We start from the raw sequence: 18,571 nt of genomic DNA, 5'->3' as shown, positions 1-18,571 counted from the left end.
TGCTGCTTTCCCAGTGCATTAGCAGGAAGCTGAATTAGAAGTGGAAAAGCTGGAACTTGAACCAGCACCCATATGGGATGCTGGTGTTGCAGGCAATGGCTTCACTGCTATGCCACAATGCCAGTCCAGTAGCTGATTTTCTAGCTATAATTAGTGTGCTGGGAGAATTTATTACTTTAGTGAAATAGACTTTTTGATGGGTATATTTTTTTAACTTTTATTTAATGAATATAGATTTCCAAAGTACAGCTTATAGATTACATTGGCTTCCCCCCACCCCAATGACTTCCCTCCCACCTGCAACCCTCCCCTTTCCCGCTCTCTCTCCCCTTCCATTCTTATCAAGATTCATTTTCAGTTTTCTTTATATACAGAAGATCAGTTTAGTATACATTAGGTAAAGATTTCAACAGTTTGCACCCACATAGAAACACAAAGTGAAAAATACTGTTTGAGTACTCGTTATAGCATTAAATCACAATGTACAGCACACTAAGGATAGAGATCCTACATGAGGAGTAAGTGCACAGTGACTCCTGTTGTTGTCTTTACAAATTGACACTCCTGTTTATGGTATCAGTAATCTCCCTATGCTCCAGTCATGAGTTTCCAAGGCTATGGAAGCCTTTTGAGTTCACCAACTCTTATCTTATTTAGACAAGGTTGTAGTCAGAGTGAAAATTCTCTCCTCCCTTCAGAGAAAGGTACCTCCTTCTTTGAAGACCTGTTCTTTCCACTGGGATCTCACTTGCAGAGATCTTTCATTTAGGTTTTTTTTTTTTTTTTTTTTTTTTTTTTTTTCTTGCCAGAGTGTCTTGGCTTTCCATGCCTGAAATACTCTCATGGGCTTTTCAGCTGGATCCAAATGCCTTTAGGGCTGATTCTGAGGCCAGAGTGCTATTTAATACACAGTTATTCTCAAGTGTTGAAATTTAACTGAAATGTGATCCCTGTTAAATATAAGAGTGGGAATAAGAGAGGGAAGAGATGTACAATTTGGGACATGCTCAAGCTGACTTGCTCCAAACGGTAGAGTTAGAAACATACCAGGGGATTCCAATTCAATCCCATCAGGGTGGCATGTACCAATGCCATCTCACTATCCAAGTGATCAATTTCTGTTCACAATTGATCATATTGAAAGGACTAAGAGTCAAACAAGACTAGTGCCTGCTAATACTAACCGATAGAATAAAAAAAGGGGAGAGCGATCCAACATGGGAAGCGAGATACACAGCAGACTCATAGAATGGCGGATGATGGGTATATTATTAACCCATATGATGATTTTGCCTCAGTTTATTTGCAGTGTTTGCTGCTTACCAATGATTCAAATGAATATTGGCTATTTAGTTACCTTTGTTAGACATTTTATCTTCTAGTTTTGTAGATAGATCCCCTGAAACACTGGTTTCCAAAGCACACTTTTACATTTTATAGTATAGAATTAACATGCATGTTAAGAAGGTTGGCCTCTCATTGACAATAACTTCAATGGCTACTGTGGTCTTGATGCTGGAAAAGCTAGTAAGAATAAAAGTTTATAAAATGCTACCTGAATTTTCCTTGTATAGGTGTTTTTTTAATGAATGTCTTTGTGTCAGAAATGGTGCATTGCAGATGATTTATGCTTTATTATCTTAAATGTCATCTAATAATATGTGGGTAATCACATTTAGGATTTTTAACTTTATATCCAATGAATTATTTTAACCTTGAAAAAGTGATTTTCTGGGGCCGGCACTGTGGCGTAGTGGGTAAAGCCGCCATCCCATATGGGTGCTGGTTTGAGTTCTGGCTACTCTGCTTCTGATTCAGCTCCCTGCTAATGTGCCTGGGGTGGCAGTGGAGGTTGGCCCAACTCCTTGTGCCTCTGCACCCATGAAAGAGACCCAGAGGAAGCTCCTGGCTCCTGGCTTCAGATCGGTCCAGCTCCCATTGTTGTGGCCATTTGGGAAGTGAACCTATGGAAGGAAGATTCTCTCTCTCTCTCTCTCTCTCTCTCTAACTCTTCCTTTCAAATAATAAATTCATCTTAAAAAAATAAAATGATATCTCTGAAAGTCAGAATTTCCTCTTGTGGTTCGGATAGGTTACTGTATGTGTAATTTTATTTAAATTTAACTTTATTTTAATAGCTTCTCAGTGAGAAGTAAACAAAAGTATAAAAGTGAAGCAAACCAAAGACTTTTTTCCCCATAAAACTGAACATGGCTTCTTCTGCAGTGGCCATGGAGAAAAATGGGGACATAAAATGCTGTGAATTTAGCAAGTGGAGGAGCCTTGTGGCATTTTCGTTTGGGAGGAGGATAGTGAGAGCACCACAGCTGTCTCTTGGCCAGAGCCTTCTCTCCTCACTTCTCCCTTCTCTTCTCCATCCAGGCTCCATGGTGGGGCTTCCTCAGGCCTCTGATGGGTTCCTGTCCCTCACCCTCCACCCTTTCTCAGTGACATGTCCCATTCCCATGGCTCTATGCATCTTTATACTACTGACTCCCAAATTTCTACCTGTAGCTTGGCCCTCTCCTCTGAGCTCCGAACTCGGGTATTCAACCTCTTCCTTGGCATTTCCACTCAAAACTTTAGCATGTCAGGATGAAACCTAGAGTTTTTTCTTCAAAGTCTTTCTTCCTCAGCTTTCCGACAGGCAGTGGCATCACTGTTGACCTCTTTGTTCCTTCACTTCATCACATTCATCAGCAGCTCCTTTTCACGTGTCTCCAAAGACACCTCCCACATCGAGCACTTCTTACCAGTGTCTCGGGCACCTCTTCAGTCCATACCACATTCCCTATCTGGGTGGCTGCAACAGACTCAGCAGCTTTCCCTTCTTCAACTCCTGCCCTCCTCCAGGTGAGACAACAGAGTAATGAGAGTGCTCTCAAAATGTCTGTGACAGGACACGATTACTCAGCTTTTCAAAACAAAGCAACATATCTCATTTATTCCTTCTCTGAAAGTGTTGGATATTAACCCCTTTCTGTCTTTGTGGAAAAGGGCATTAGATTTTGGAAGATTCATCTCCTGTTACTAAAGGGGTCACAGATTCTACTGTGGAAGAGCTAGGAGGAAGGAGACAGGGGGAAGAACTTCCACAGGTATAGACTAAAGGCTGTTAGGAAGTGAATGTGTGTGTGCGTGTGGGTGTGGGTGTGGGTGTGGGGGTGTGTGTGTGTGTTGGGGTATGAGAATGTCATAATATTGGGCAGCAGCAGGGCAAGCAGTCCCATCAGACAGGTGTGAGGGTAGACAACAGGACTCTACAGTGCACTGCATTGCTAAGCTATGGTGCTCAGTCGGTTGGGTGTATTAAATGCAATTTTGACTTAGTATATTTTTACTTTATGATGGGTTTCTTGATAGAACTCCATCTAAGTCAAGAAGCATATTAATATGCATGTACATATGATAAGAGTTCATATAGAAGTTGACTCTTGCTGTTGTAGAGGCTGAGAAGTCCCATGATCTATCTGCTTGCCCATACCCTGGAGAATCAGAGAAGCTGGTAGTATAGTTCAGTTTGTATCTGAAGGCCTGAGAATGGAAGCGAGGTAGAATAATGAGGTAAGTCCTGCCTGAGTTCAAAAGTCTGAGAACCAAGAGCACCAATAACCAAGGAAAAGATGGATGTCCAGCTCAAGCATAGAGAATAAATTCACCCTTCCTATGCCCTTTTGTTCTACTTTGGCCTTCAACACTTTGACACCCACCTACACTGGGAAAGGTCATTTGTTTTACTCAGTTCATTAATTCAAATGCTGGTCTCTTCTGGAAATACCCTCCCAGACATACCCAGAAATAATGTTTGCTAACTATGTGGGCAGCCCTTAGCCCCATCAAATTGGCACAAAATTCATCATCATAAGCACCCAAGCCTCTTGTGAAAACTTAACTCATTGACTAGAGACTTCCAGCATTCATAGAACCCAATTTGTTCCTAGTATCAGTGATTGGTGAAGATTTTATTTGCCATAGGCCTTACCTGTCCCTGCTCACTAGGAGTGTTACCTCATCAGCCCAGACCTTTTTGGCTTACATCTGTGTATGTCCCTCTTCCAAACTCTTTTATTTTCAATGTCAATATCCACATGTACATACCTTGGAAAACATAGGTGATCCCTCCATCACTTGGTGGAAGAGTAGGGAAAACCTATGTGTACTTGAGGAGACTGATCTGAGATAGCATGAGACCCCTGGCTGGGACATGGGCAAATGACCCACCCTGCTATGTGTTTACGGATCATATCACTGCCTTTCAGACTCCCTTCAGTGGACACCGATGCCCTGCCTATCACATTGCCTCCCCTGTCCCCTGCTAGCTCTATGCTCTGGTTATGTTGAATTTTCTTTCTCTTCCACTCTCTTAACCTTTCTCAGAGTTTTTTATTATCATTTTAGAGGGAGGGAGGGAGGGAGGGAAGGAGGGAGGGCAAGAGAGAGAGAGTGAGAGAGAGTAAATATTACATCTGCTAGTTCATTCCCCTCTGGCTGGGAACTGGGCTGGGGCCAAAGCTGGGAGTCAGAGTCTCAATCCAGATCTCTCACATCAAGTGGCTGGCAGGAACCCGATTACTTGAAACATCAATGCTGCCTCCCAGGGTCTGAATAACAGGAAGCTGGAGTCAGGAGCCACAGCTAGGTATTGAACCCTCCTTCTCTAATATGGGATATGGGCATTTTAACCAGTATCTTAACTGCTAGACACCTCTCAGAGCTTTTTACTTGTATCTTCTCTGCCTTGAACACCTTTCCTCTTATTTGTCTTTCTTTTTTTTTTAAGATTTTATTTATTTATTTGACAGGTAGAGTTACAGACAGTGAGAGAGAGAGAGAGAGAGAGACAGAGAGAAAGGTCTTCCTTCCATTGGTCCCCAGATGGCCACAATGGCTGGAGCTGCGCCGATCCGAAGCCAGGAGCCAGGTACTTCTTCCTGGTCTCCCATGCAGGTGCAGGGGCCCAAGCACCTGGGCCATCTTCCACTGCTTTCCCAGGCCGCAGCAGGGAGCTGGACTGGGAGAGGAGCAGCTGGGACTAGAACCGGCACCCATATGGGAGGCCGGCGCTGCAGGTGGAGGATTAACCTCGTGCGCCATAGCACTGACCCCTTATTTATTTATTTGAGAGGTAGAGTTACAGACAGTGAGAGGAAGAGAGAGAGAGAGATAGAGACAGTGAGGGGAAGAGAGAGAGAGAGAGAAAGATCTTCCATTCACTGGTTCACTCCTCAGTTGGCTACAATGGACAGAGCTGAGTCAATCTGAAGCCAGGAGCCAGCCGCTTCCTCCGGGTCTCCTGCATGGGTGCAGGGGCCCAAGCACTTGGCCATCTTCTGCTTTCCCAGGCCATAGCAGAGAGCTGGATCAGAAGTGGAGCATTTGGGACTAGAACCCATGCCCATATGGGATGCTGGTGCCACAGGTGGAGGATTAACCTACTGCACCACAGCGCTGGCCCTTTAATTGTCTTTCTTCCTTTTTTTTTCTTTTTTGACAGGCAGAGTTAGACAGTGAGAGAGAGAGCCAGAGAGAAAGGTCTTCCTTCTGTTGGTTCACCCCCAAATGGCTGCCATGGCCGACGTGCTGCGCCGATCTGAAGCCAGGAGCCAGGTGCTTCCTCCTGGTCTCCCATGTAGGTGCAGGGCCTAAGCACTTGGGGCCATCCTCCACTGCCTTCCCTGGCACAGCAGAAAGCTGGACTGGAAGAGGAACAACCGGAAGAGAACCGGTGCCCCAACTGGGACAAGAACCCGGAGTACCGGCACCGCAGGCGGAGGATTAGCCTAGTGAGCCGCAGCGCTGGCCTTAATTGTCTTTCAATTATTAGTTTATTTTTTTTTCTTAATTTAAAAAAATCTGAACTAGAGAGAGAGCTCCCACCCACTGGTTCATTCCCCAAATGCCTGAAATGGCTAGGACAGGGCCTGGCCAAAGTTGGAGAGCCGGGAACTCAATTCAGGTCTTTTACATGGGTGGCAGAGACCCAACTACTTGAGCCATCACTGCTGCCTCTTAGGGTCTGTGTTATCAGGAAGATGGAGCCAGGAGTGGCATCAGGACTTGAACCTAGGCACTCTGATATAGGACATGGGCTTCTTAGCTGCTGGGCCAATGACCATCCTCAGTTATTAGTTTAAATGCCACTTCTTTGGAGAAGCCTTTTTAAAAAAGTACCATTTACCTTTTAATCAGTTAAAAAGTTTTATTTTCATCCACTGGAAAGATGGAGTAAAAGAGTAGGGGGTGGAGAGAGAGCGAGAGAGCGAGAGAGCAAACAAGCTTCCATCTACTGGTTTACTCACTAAATGCCTGCAATAGCCAGTGCTGGTCCAGGCTGAAGCCTGTAGCCCTAGGATTCCATTTGGGATCTCCTATGTGTATGGCAGAAGCCCAAGCACTTTGGCCATCATTTTTTGCTTCCCAGAATGCATTAGCAGGAAGCTGGATCAGAAGCAGACTAGCCAGCACTCAAATTGACACCTCAGTCTAGGATGTGGGCATCCCAAATGGTAGCTTAACCTGCTGCACCACAACGCCCACCCCATGGCAAAGCCTTTTCAAATCTTCTTCCTCCCCTTATCCTCTGCATTCTTAATCCCAGCCTCTATTTATTTCCATCAAAACACGTCACTACTCGCAATTACTTTATTGTGTGGTTTTTAAAAAAATTATTTTCTATTTGAAAATCGTATTCTTGGGATGAGATTGTTTCTGGTTTCCTACTTTTTTTTTCTCTAGTACTTAACTTGCAGCCTGGTGAATATTAAAAACTAAAATAGCAATTATTGATGAGGAGCCTCGACAAAACTCTAAGTGCTCTCTTTGTCCCTGGGTGCAGGGAATGGATCACCTCACCCAATGTTTAGTAACCCCTGAGGAAGGTCATGATCACCTCCACTTTACAGATGAAGAACCAGTGCCAGAGAAATTAAATGACTTGCTATAGGGTACATATTTGGCTAGTGGCAAAGACAAGATTTGAACCTAGTTCTGAGTTTAAGTCTGGGACCCTCCCCAAAGCTGATTCTGTTAATATTTTGCTAGAACAATGTAGCATGTGCTAGTCATTGAACCGAAACAAGCTGTGTAGATGAAAGCCCAGAGAGCAAGGTTATAGATTCAATTAAGTAGTCTCCACAGCCTGAGTAAGGGAGCAGTTCTGCAGAATTCAAGCCAAGAAGTAGATTTAAATGGCTTAGTGATGAATTTTAGGTTAGAAGCTATATGCTGAAGGATTCTGATAGTTCTTTAGGTTAAAAAATTCCAATTAGTAAGATTTAAGTTTTGATTTTAAAAAATATGTTAATTGTTAGAATAAATTCTTGCTAGAATGAAAGAAGAAAAAGAGAAGGAGAAGTAAAAGGAGAACAGGAAAATGAAAGGTCTTGAACGTTTCTTGGAGAATGAGGTCTGGACTTAGAAATCTTACAAAGCTTCTTCTGGTTAGAGTGATTTCACGGTTTAATTGATTTGGGCTGTGGGTATTTTGCTTTTGGGAGTCATTACTGTTTATATTTTAGAAAGCTATTGTTTAGTTGGTGTTTCAGAAACTATCTTTTAAGGGCAATTGCTGTGTTCGTTAGGCATTTTTTGATAGTATGAGTTTTAAAAAGTAGCAGCTTGTTATTAAATGTCACATGTGCCATTTGCTGTTTGAAAGTGGCATTAGCATTTCAGATTTCATAGGCCCTGGAATCTCAATATTAATCACTTTTAAAACTCTGAGATATTTAAGTTCTGAGGAACAAATTGGGAAGTTTTATTGCTTCAGAAAGCTCATTTCTGGACTAAAAGTCCAATTTGTATGCTGAAGAAGTGAGTTAATAGAGATATTATAAATCCTCAATATATTTCCCTCTCAATTCTTTCCTATACATAAAATTCATCAATTAAAACTTATTAACTTGTGAGTTAATGAATAGAGAATATTATTGAGCCTTCCCTCAATATTAAACATAAAATACGACCATCTGTAACTGAGTTGATTTTAAAAATCAGATCAATCGTGTTCCTTTCCACAGTATCTAATATTCATCTGCAATGGGGACATGTTTATTGAATTCCAATTTAGAGTTCTCCAGGGAAATTCTGAAGAAGGAAAGTAGGCTGAAATCGAGACAGTGGCCTTTTATTTTTTTTTTAACTTTTATTTAATGAATATAAATTTCCAAAGTACGACTTATGGATTACAATGGCTTCCCCCCCATACCGTCCCTCCCACCCACAACCCTCCCCTTTCCCACTCCCTCTCCCCTTCCATTCACATCAAGATTCATTTTCGATTATCTTAATATACAGAAGATCAGCTTAGTATACATTAAGTAAGGATTTCAACAGTTTGCTCCCACACAGAAACATAAAGTGAAAAATAATAGATGATTTTTTTTAAATGATGATGAAATAAGATCAGACCTATTGTCATGTTTAATCTCAGTGAGAGTCAAGTTGGGAATTGATAATTTCTTTTTTTTTTTTTTTTACAGAAGATCAGTTTAAAGAGTGATCATTCTAAACTTGTATGGATATGTCTGTGTCTCCTTTTTCATTTTATTGATCTCATCATGAAATACTCTGGTTTAATCTTTTAAAATGAATTAACTGTGTTCCAGAAAGATTCCTTCAGATGTTCTAATACTTATTTCACTGATTACTAGAAGATCTCCACTTTCTCCACCCCAGTCGTCCAATATGGTGGAAGTGAATTCACTAGGCTATTTCTTTTCCCTACCTTGACTGACCAGTAGGTGGCATCCCTTACCCCAGCTACTGCCTCAAGGCTACTTTCCTTTTTCTGACCCTGAATGCAAGTCAGATGATACCTTCTTGTTGTAGTCATTCTGGTTTGCCCAGTCTGACTTTTGAGCTCTTTTGTGATCCAACTAAGGCTATCCTATTGGCAGTTAAAGTGTCTTGGATATTTAGATAACTTCAAACTGCAGAGATTGTATCAAGTGATCTCAGAGAGTGTTCAGTGGGAATGACTGATTCTTTCAAACCAACCAAGGTTCCCATAAGACCTGAGAGGTGCAGAAATGACGGAGTGCCGAAGTGCTGCAGTAGTGATTAGGGTTAATATTCTGTGAAAGTTATTGATGACTTTATATCAAGCATAAAATTAAATAGGTACATTAAAAACTTCAAAACCTCCCCCTTGACTTCTTAGAGGAGATTCAGGTGAACCGATGATTGTGAATTAAATTGTTCTTTGCTTGAATAGATAAAACAAGTTGAGCTTCTCTGCATTCAGTAATCAATATTATGTAGATAATTCATAGGACAAAAGGCTTTTATACCCAGACATACATATATTGCCTTTTTTTTTTTTTTTTTTTTTCAGGCAGAGTTAGACAGAGAGAGCCAGAGAGAAAGGTCTTCCTTTTCTGTTGGTTCATCCCACAAATGGCTGCTGCGGCTGGCGCGCTGCGCCAATCCGAAGCCAGGAGCCAGGTGCCTCCTCCTGGTCTCCCATGTGGGTACAGGGCACAAGCACTTGGGCCATCCTCCACTGCCTTCCCGGGCCACAGCAGAGAGCTGGACTGGAAGAGGAGCAACCGGGACAGAATCCGGTGCCCCAACCGTGACTAGAATGCGGGGTGCTGGCGCTGCAGGTAGAGGATTAGCCAAGTGAGCCACAGCACCAGCCTATATTGCTGTTTTAACAGTTGTCAGTTGACATGCTCAATCTGACTTGCCCCAAATGGTAGAGTTAGAAACTTTTTGTTCTTTCTTTTTCATTTTACAGAACTAATTCTGGTTTTATGATTTTTTATTATTTTTTGAATTTGTGACCTTTAATTTTTAAGTAGTTTTTAACAGGTTCAATATAGTTCATAGGTACAATTTTAAGGATATAATAATATTCCCTTCCTCCCTCTCTCCCACTCTTTCCCTCTCAATTTTTTTCTTTTTTGAGATAACATTTCAAATTTACACTATAGTAAGAAGGCTTAATAATTCACTGAATAAGATGTTTAACAAGTAAAAAGCAAAAGGACCCTAGTTTAATGGGAATAGACAATGGCTATAAATAATAATTGAATGGAAAAATGACAATTTCACCCATTTAAAGTTAATTTTAAAGTAATCACAGATTATTAAAACTATAGTAGTATAACATTCTTAACCATTGGTTTGACAAAGATATAAAACAAAGTTCTACAAAACTGTATCTGCAACAATACTGATCTACGCATTTCTTTCTTTTTTTAAAATCTGAGTTCCCAAATATAAGTGTGAACTTGCGGTATTCATCTTTCTGGGTCTGTCTGAATTTACTCAATATGATGTCCTTCAGTTGTGCCCATTTTGCTGCAAATGGTATACTTTTATTCTTTTTTATAACTAAATTACTTCCATTGTGTATATGTTCCACATTTTTTTTATCCATTCATCTGGTTGATTGAAAATTTTGGCTATTGTGAACAATGCTGCCATAAATGCAGATATCTCTTTGATTCATTGTGTCAAGTCTTTTGGGTATACCCAGTAGTGGATCACTGGACCATATAACAAGTCTATTTCCAGTTCTTAAAAGCAATCTCCACACTGTTTTCACAATGGCTGCACTAATTTACATTCCCACCAACACCAACATGTGTAAGTGAAACTCCTCACATCTTTGCCAGCATTGTGTTACTCTCTGTGTTTTGGATTTTAGCCATTCTGACAGGGGTGAGGTGATATCTCATTGTGGTTTTGATTTGCATTTCCCCAATGGCAAGTGATGTTGAGTATTTTTTCAAATATTTGTTGGCTATTTGTATTTCTTCTTTTGAGAACTGTCTGTTGAGGTCCTTTGCCCATTTATGAACTGGAATGATTGCTTTTTGTTGTTGTTGAGTTTTTTAAGTTGCTCATATATTCTGAATATTAATCCTTTGTTGGATAGGTAGCTTGCAAATATTTATTTTCATTCTGTTGGATGTCTTTTCACTCTTCACTCTGCTGATTGTTTCTTTTGCTGTGTGGAAGCTTCTGAGTTTGATATAATCCCATTTGTGTAGTTTTGCTTTTGTTGCCTGTGCTTTGTGGGTCTTGTCCAAGAAGTCATCCCCTATGCCAGTGTCTTATGAATTGTTTTCCCTACATTTTCTTCCAGTAACTTCAGAGTCTTGGGTCTTAAATTTAGGTCTTTGATGCATCTTGAGCATCATGAGTTGAATTTTGTATACAGTGAGAGATGTGGATCTAATTTCATTCTTCTACCAGTTTTGCCAGCATTGTTTGTTGAACAGATTATCCTTACTCCACGTTATGGTCTGAGCACTTTTGTAAAAAATCAGTTGGCTGTATGTACGTGGATTAATTTTTGTGCTCTCTGTTCTGTTCCATTGATCTGTGATTTGGTTTTTATGCCAGTACCATGTTGTTTTAAATACTATAGCTTTGAAGTATGCATTGAAGTCAGATGTTGTGATGCCTCCAGTTTGATTTTTCTTGTTCAGGATAGCTTTGGCTATTCTGGGTCTTTTGTGATTCCATATGAATTTTAGAATTTTTTTTTCTAATTTCATAAAGAATGGCATTAGTATTTGATAGGGATTGTATTGAATCTGTAGATTGCTTTGGATAGTGTAGACATTTTAATGATATCGATTCTTCTAATCCATGAGGAAGGAATATCTTTCCATTTTTTGTGTGTCTTTCATGATTTCTTTCATCAATGTTTGATAATTTTCTTTTTTAAAATTTTATTTAAGGAGTACAAACTTCTGGGGCCAATGCTGTGGTGTAGTAGGTTAATGCCCTGGCCTGAAGCGCCGGCATTGCATATGGGTGCTTATTCGAGTCCTGGCTGCTCCTCTTCTGATCCAGCTCTCTGCTGTGGCCTGGGATAGCAGTAGAAGATGACCCAAGTCCCTGGGTCCCTGCACCCATGTGGGAAACCTGGAAGAAGCTCCTGGCTCCTGGTTTCAGATCGGCAGAGCTCTGACCATTGGCGGCCATCTGGGGAGTGAACCAGCGGATGGAAGACCTCTCTCTCTGTCTCTACCTCTCCCTGTAACTCTGTCTTTCAAATAAATAAAATAAATTTCTTTTAAAAAAAGGAATATAAACTTCATGCATTTCATATATACAAATTTGGGAACATGGAGATTCTGCACACCCTAACTCCCAACCGCCCATACTTCTACCCTTCTTCCTCCTCCCTTTCCCATTCTTATTTTTTACAAAGATCTATTTTCAGTTAATTTTATACTCATAAAATTAACCCTACACTAAGTATAGAATTCACTAAATAGTATGAAAACAAGAAAAAAAGAACAAAAACAAACAACAAAAACTTTGTCCCTCAACAGTCAAGACATGTCAAAGTGTCAGTTTCACTCCTATAGATAATCTTTTAGGCTCTCTATTAATTACTGCAGATCAGAGACCATATAGTATTTGTCTTTTTGGGACTGGCTTATTACACTAAGTATAATGGTCCATTTTGTCACAAATGACAGAATATTATTATTATTTTTTTGCTATATAGCATTACATGAATATATATACCATAATTTCTTTATGCAGTCTTTAGTTGATGGACATCTGGGTTGATTCCATATCTTAGCTATTGTAAATTGAGCTGCAATGAACATGGGGGCACAGGTCACTCTTCATATGCTGATTTCATTTCCTTTGGGTAAATTACCAGGAGTGGGATGGCTGGGTCACATAGTAGGTCTGTATTCAGCTTTCTGGGTCTCTCTCTACTGTCTTCCACAGTGGTTGCACCCATTTTTATTTCCACCAACAGTGGATTAGAGCATGCTTTTCCACACATCCTCACCAGCATTTGTTGCTGTTGATTTCTGGAGTTTTTATCCTGTTCCATTGGTCAAGACATCTGTTTCTGTGCTATTACCAGGCTGTTTTGATTATCACTACCCTGTAGTGTGTCTTGAGATCTGATATTGTAGTGCTTCTAACTTTGTTTTTGTTGTTTAAGATTATTTTAGCTATTTGCAGTCTCTTCTGTTTCCATATGAATTTTAGCATAATTTTTCTAGATCTGAGAAGAATGTTGTTAGTATTTTGATTTGGATTGCATTGAATTTATTGCTTTTGGTAGTGTGGACATTTTGATGATATTGATTCTTCCAATCTAAGAACATGGAAAATTTTTCCTCATTTTTATGTCTTCTTCTATTTCTTTTTTTTTTAAATAAATGTTTTGTAATTTTCATAGTAGAGATCTTTGACATCCTTGGTTAAATTTATTACAAGGTATTTAAAATTTTTGTAGCTATTGTGAATGAGATTGATCTTAGAAGCTCTGTCTCAGCCATGACATTGTCTGTGTATACAAAAACTATCGATTTTTGCGTGTTGACTGCATATCCTGATACTTTACAAAACTCTTTTTTGAGTTCCAGTAGTCTCTCAGTGAAGTCTTTTGGATCCCATATATATATATAGAAATGTGTCATCTGCAAATATGGATAGTTTGACTTCCTCCTTTCCAATTTGTATCCAATTGATTTCTTTTTCTCACCTAATGGCTCTGGCTAAAACTTCCAGAGTTTAAACTATATTGAATAGCAATTGTGAAAGTGAGCATCCTTGTCTAGTTCTGAATCTTAGTGGGAATGCCTCAAAATTTTTCCTGCTCAATAGGATGCTGGCTATGGTTCTGTCATAAATTGCCTTGATTGTGTTGAGTAATGTTCCTGCTATATTCAATTTGCTTAAGGTTTTCATCACAAAAGGGTATTCAATTTTATCAAATGCTTTCTCCACATCTATTGAGATAACCATATAGTTTTTGTTCTTCAGTTTGTTAATTTATTGATTTTTGGATGTTGAACCATTCCTGCATATCAGCATAAATCCTACTTGGTCTGGATGAATGATCTTTTTGATGTGTTGTTGTATTCGGTTGGCTAGTATTTTCGAGGATTTTTACATCTATGTTCATTAGGGAAATTGTTCTATAATTCACTTTTTCTGTTGTTTCTTTTTATAGTTTATGAATTATGATAATTCTGACTTTGTAGAAGGAATTTAGGAGGATATTCTCCCTTTCAATTGTTTTGAATAGCTTGAAAAGAATTGGAGTTACTTCTTTAAATGTCTGGTAGAATTCAGCAGTGAAGCTGTAGGAACCTGGGCTTTTCTTTTTTGGGAGATTCTTTATTACTGATTCAATCTCTATTTTGGTTATTGGTCTGTTTAGGTGTTCTATGTCTTCTTGACTCAATTTTGGTAGATTGCATGTGTCCAGGAATCTATCCATTTCTTCTAGGTTTCCCAGTTTGTTGGCATACAGCTCTTTGTAGTAATTCCTGATGATTCTTTTTATTTCTGTGATGTCTATTGTTAAATTTCCTTTTTATTCTCTGATTTTATTGATTTGGATCTTTTTTTTTTTTGGTTAGTTGGGCCAATGGTGTGTCAATTTTGTTTATTTTTTCAAAAAACCCAGCTCTTCATTTAATTGATCTTTTGTATTTTGTTTTTTTTTTTTGGTTTAAATTTTGTTTATTTTGGCTGGCACCACGGCTCACTTGGCTAATCCTCTGCCTGTGGCGCTGGCACCCCGGGTTCTAGTCCCAGTTGGGATGCTGGATTCTGTCCCGATTGCTCCTCTTCCAGTCCAGGTCTCTGCAGTGGAGGATGGCCCAGGTCCTTGGGCCCTGCACCTGCATGGGAGACCAGGAAGAAGCAACTGGCTCCTGGCTTTGGATCAGTGCAGCACGCCAGCCATAGTGGCCATTTGGGGGGTGAACCAATAGAAAAAGGAAGACCTTTCTCTCTGTCTCTCTCTCTCACTGTCTAACTCTGCCTGTCAAAAAAAATTTGTTTATTTCTTCTCTAATTTTAATTATTTCTTTCCTCTTACTAATGTGGGGTTTGGTTTATTGTTGTTTTTCTAGGTCCTTGAGATGCATTGATAGCTTATTTATTTGCTGCCTTTCCAATTTCTTGATGTAGGCACCAACTGCTATAAACTTCCCTCTTATCATTGCTTTTACTGCATCACATAAGTTTTTATATGATGCATTGTAGTCCTCATTCATTTCCAGGAAATTTTTTATTTCTCTTTTGATTTCTTCTATGACCCACTGTTCATTTGGAAGCATGTTGTTCAGTCTTCATGTGTTTGCAAATGTTCTAGATATTCTTGAGTTGTTGATTTCCAGCTTCAATCCATTATGATCAGAGAAGACGCATGGTATGATTTTGATTTTTTTGAATTTGCCAAGACTTTCCTTATGGCCTAGTATGTGGTCTATCCTAGAGAAAGTTCCATGTACTGGTGAGAAAAATGTGTATTTTGCTACTGTGGGTGAAAAGTTCTGTGATATAGACTAGGTCCATATGTTCTATAGTTTTGATTAGCTCCATTTTCTCTTTGTTGATTTTCTGTCTGGTTGATCTATCCATTGATGCAAGTGGGATATTGAAGTTCTCCATTACTATTGTATTGGAGTCTATGGGTCCCTTTAGATCCTTTAATAGTTCTTTTCGATAGCCAGGCACCCTGTAATTAGGTGCATATATATTTATTATAGTCATGTCTTGCTGTTGAATTGATCCCCTAATCATTACAGAGTGCCCTTCTCTGTCTCTTTTAAACAGTTTTTGTGTTAAAGTTTATTTTGCCTGATACTAGTATGTCTACACCTGTGGTTTTTGCTTTTTGTTAGCATGGAATATCTTTCCATCCTTTCACTTTCAGTCTATGTGTATCTTTGTTGGTGTTTCTTGTAGGCAGAAAATAGATGGGTCTTGTTTTTTAATCCATTTGGCTAATCTGTATTTTTTACCTGGAGAGTTGAGGCCATTTTCATTCAAGGAGACTATGGATAAGTACAACTTGACCCTGCCATTTTTCCAGGAATGTTCCTATTGTTTACTTTGGATTTCTTTTTTCACTTTTACTGGGGGATTTTCTGTTGTCACATTCTTTCATGATGATGGCTTTCTTTCTTTGTGTGTGTGTAGCACATTCTTTAGCATCTTTTGTAAAGCTGGGCAAGTGGTGACAAATTCTTAAAATTTCTGTTTGTTATGTAAGGTCTTTATTTCACCTTCATTCATAAATGACAACTTTGCAGGGTGCAGTATTCTGGGTTGACAGTTTTTTTCTCTTAGTACTTGAACTATATCTTGCCATTGTCTCCTAGCCTGTAGGGTTTCTGATGAGAAATCAGCTCTGAGTCTAATTGGAGATTCTCTGAAAGTAATCTAGTGTTTCTCTTGTGCACATTTTAGAATCTTTTATTTATGTTTTACTGTGGAAAGTTTGACTATAATGTGTTGTGGTGAAAATCTTTTCTGGTCATGTCTTTAGGAGTTCTATGTGATTCTTGTGCTTAGTTGTCCCTTTCTTCAAATTGGAGGTAGTTTTCTGTAATTTTTCACTAAATAGGCCTTTTAGTCTATTCTCTTTCCACACCTTCAGGAACTCCTAAGATCTTTATGTTGCTTCATTTGGTAGTATCCCATAAATCTCCAGCACTGTTTTTAAGTTTTCTAATTTCTTGTTTTTTTTTTTTTTTCTGTTTGACTGAATGATTTCCAGAGATTTGTCTTCTAATTCAGGTATTCTTTCTTCTGCCTCCCTACTCTGTTATTAAGGCTTTCCACCACATTTTTTATTTGATGTATTGAATTCTTCACTTATAATATTTCATTTTGATTTCTCCTTAAAATCTCAATTTCATGGGAAAAATTTTTGTTCATATCATGTATGGTTTTCTTTAGTTCATGGATTTGCTTCTGATTGCTTTTGAGTAATCCTATGATAATTTTTTGAATCTCATTTCTGGCATTTCTTCAATCTCTTCATTTCCACATTTTAATGTTGAAATGTTGTATTTCTTTGGGAGGGTCATGATGTCTTCCTTGGATTTCTGCATTTATTTTTAGGCATTTGTAGAATTAATTATTTTTCCTTTGATGGCTTTTATCTTTGAGCTATGCCTCTGTGGCTTAGTGGGATGTCTGCACATTCAGTGAATGTCAAGAGGTGTGTGGTGGGTGTGGCCAAGGGGCTCTGATCAGTACTCTAGGGTGAGGCAAATATCCAGGGTAACACCCAGGTTGGGCATGGTAGCTCCCTTCTGGCTAAGACGATGGAGGGGCATGGTCACCTCTGTTGGTGCAATCTGCCCCTCACCTCCTCTCCTCCTAGCTGAGCTATGCCTGGATGTTAGCCCCCAGTGTGTTCAACACTCCTCCTCACTGCTGTATGACCCACACAAATGATCTGCACAGTCCTCACTGTGAGTACAGTTCTGCTGCCAGGAGCTGCTCTATGTAATCAAGGAGTTTTTGAGGGTGCAGTATCACCCAGTGATTGCCCAGAAACCCAGCTACGCCCTGCATGTCTCATGCAGTCACAGTGTTTCCTCAGTCTCAGTACCCAGGGCTCCCACTGTCAAGGAGAGCAAGAGGGACCACTCTGCCCTGCCAGCCTGTCCTGTCCATAGAGAGACTGTTTCCCAGAGCCACTGCTCACACGCTCTGCTCTGGCAGATCAAGCCCAGTCTTCCCTGCCAGACTCAAAGTCAGTGAAGAATGTGGGTTTTTCCCTCTGGTAAAATCCCTGGAGCACACACATGCAAAATACCCACCAGCCGCAGCCCCACTCACTTCATAGTTGTGCTGAGTGTATACAAAAGTCCTTGCAGGCAGCACTTCTCTTCTGCCAGGATGGCTCCCCCTCCCCACCCATTGCTAGGTGGGTGCAGCTGGCAAGGTGGAGACTGACCCCACCAGCTGAACTTCTGTGGTTGCCCCTGATGACCAGGTAGAGTATGTCCACTAGTTGTTGGGTGCACGCACAAGAGTGGGAGCACCTGCTACCTGTTATGTCCAAATATGGCTCCAGCCCTCCCACAGCTGGCCGCAGGTGCTACTGGGGTGTGGGTGGGAGACAAGGAGAGAGAGACATGCCACTTTTTCTTTTTTTCTTTTTCCTCTGGAAAAGCAGTCACCTGTTCCCATCAGGGTTCTGTGCTGGTCTCAAAGACAGTGTAGTCCACTAGGTTCTCCCTCCAGCTGTGTCAGCAGTGGCATGGGCCCATGCAGTCTGATCTCAACTTGCTTGCCAGAGTGGGTGCTTTTTCCAAATCCAAGCTGGGTCCTTTGTTTTGTCCATGCTCGTTGCTGTGTGTCTGCAACTTCCACACAGGTCCAGGCCATTTCTTTCTTTCTTTCTTTCTTTCTTTCTTTCTTTCTTTCTTTCTTTCTTTCTTTCTTTCTTTCTTTCTTTCGACAGGCAGAGTGGACAGCGAGAGAGAGAGAGACAGAGAGAAAGGTCTTCCTTTTGCCGTTGGTTCACCCTCCAATGGCCACCATGGCTGGTGTGCTGCGGCCGGCGCACAGCGCTGATCCGATGGCAGGAGCCAGGTACTTATCCTGGTCTCCCATGCGGGTGCAGGGCCCAAGCACTTGGGCCATCCTCCACTGCCTTCCCGGGCCACAGCAGAGACCTGGACTGGAAGAGGAGCAACCGGGACAGAACCGGCGCCCCAACTGGGACTAGAACCTGGAGTGCTGGCGCTGCAGGCGGAGGATTAGCCTAGTGAGCCATGGCGCCGGCCTCTTTTCTAATTTTGATGCCCTTTATTTCTTTCTC

This window comes from Oryctolagus cuniculus, chromosome 7, assembly GCF_964237555.1.
Source record: "Oryctolagus cuniculus chromosome 7, mOryCun1.1, whole genome shotgun sequence".
NCBI lineage: Eukaryota > Metazoa > Chordata > Mammalia > Lagomorpha > Leporidae > Oryctolagus > Oryctolagus cuniculus.
The sequence above is the reverse complement of the archived record's forward strand: the minus strand, read 5'-3'. Positions refer to the sequence as shown.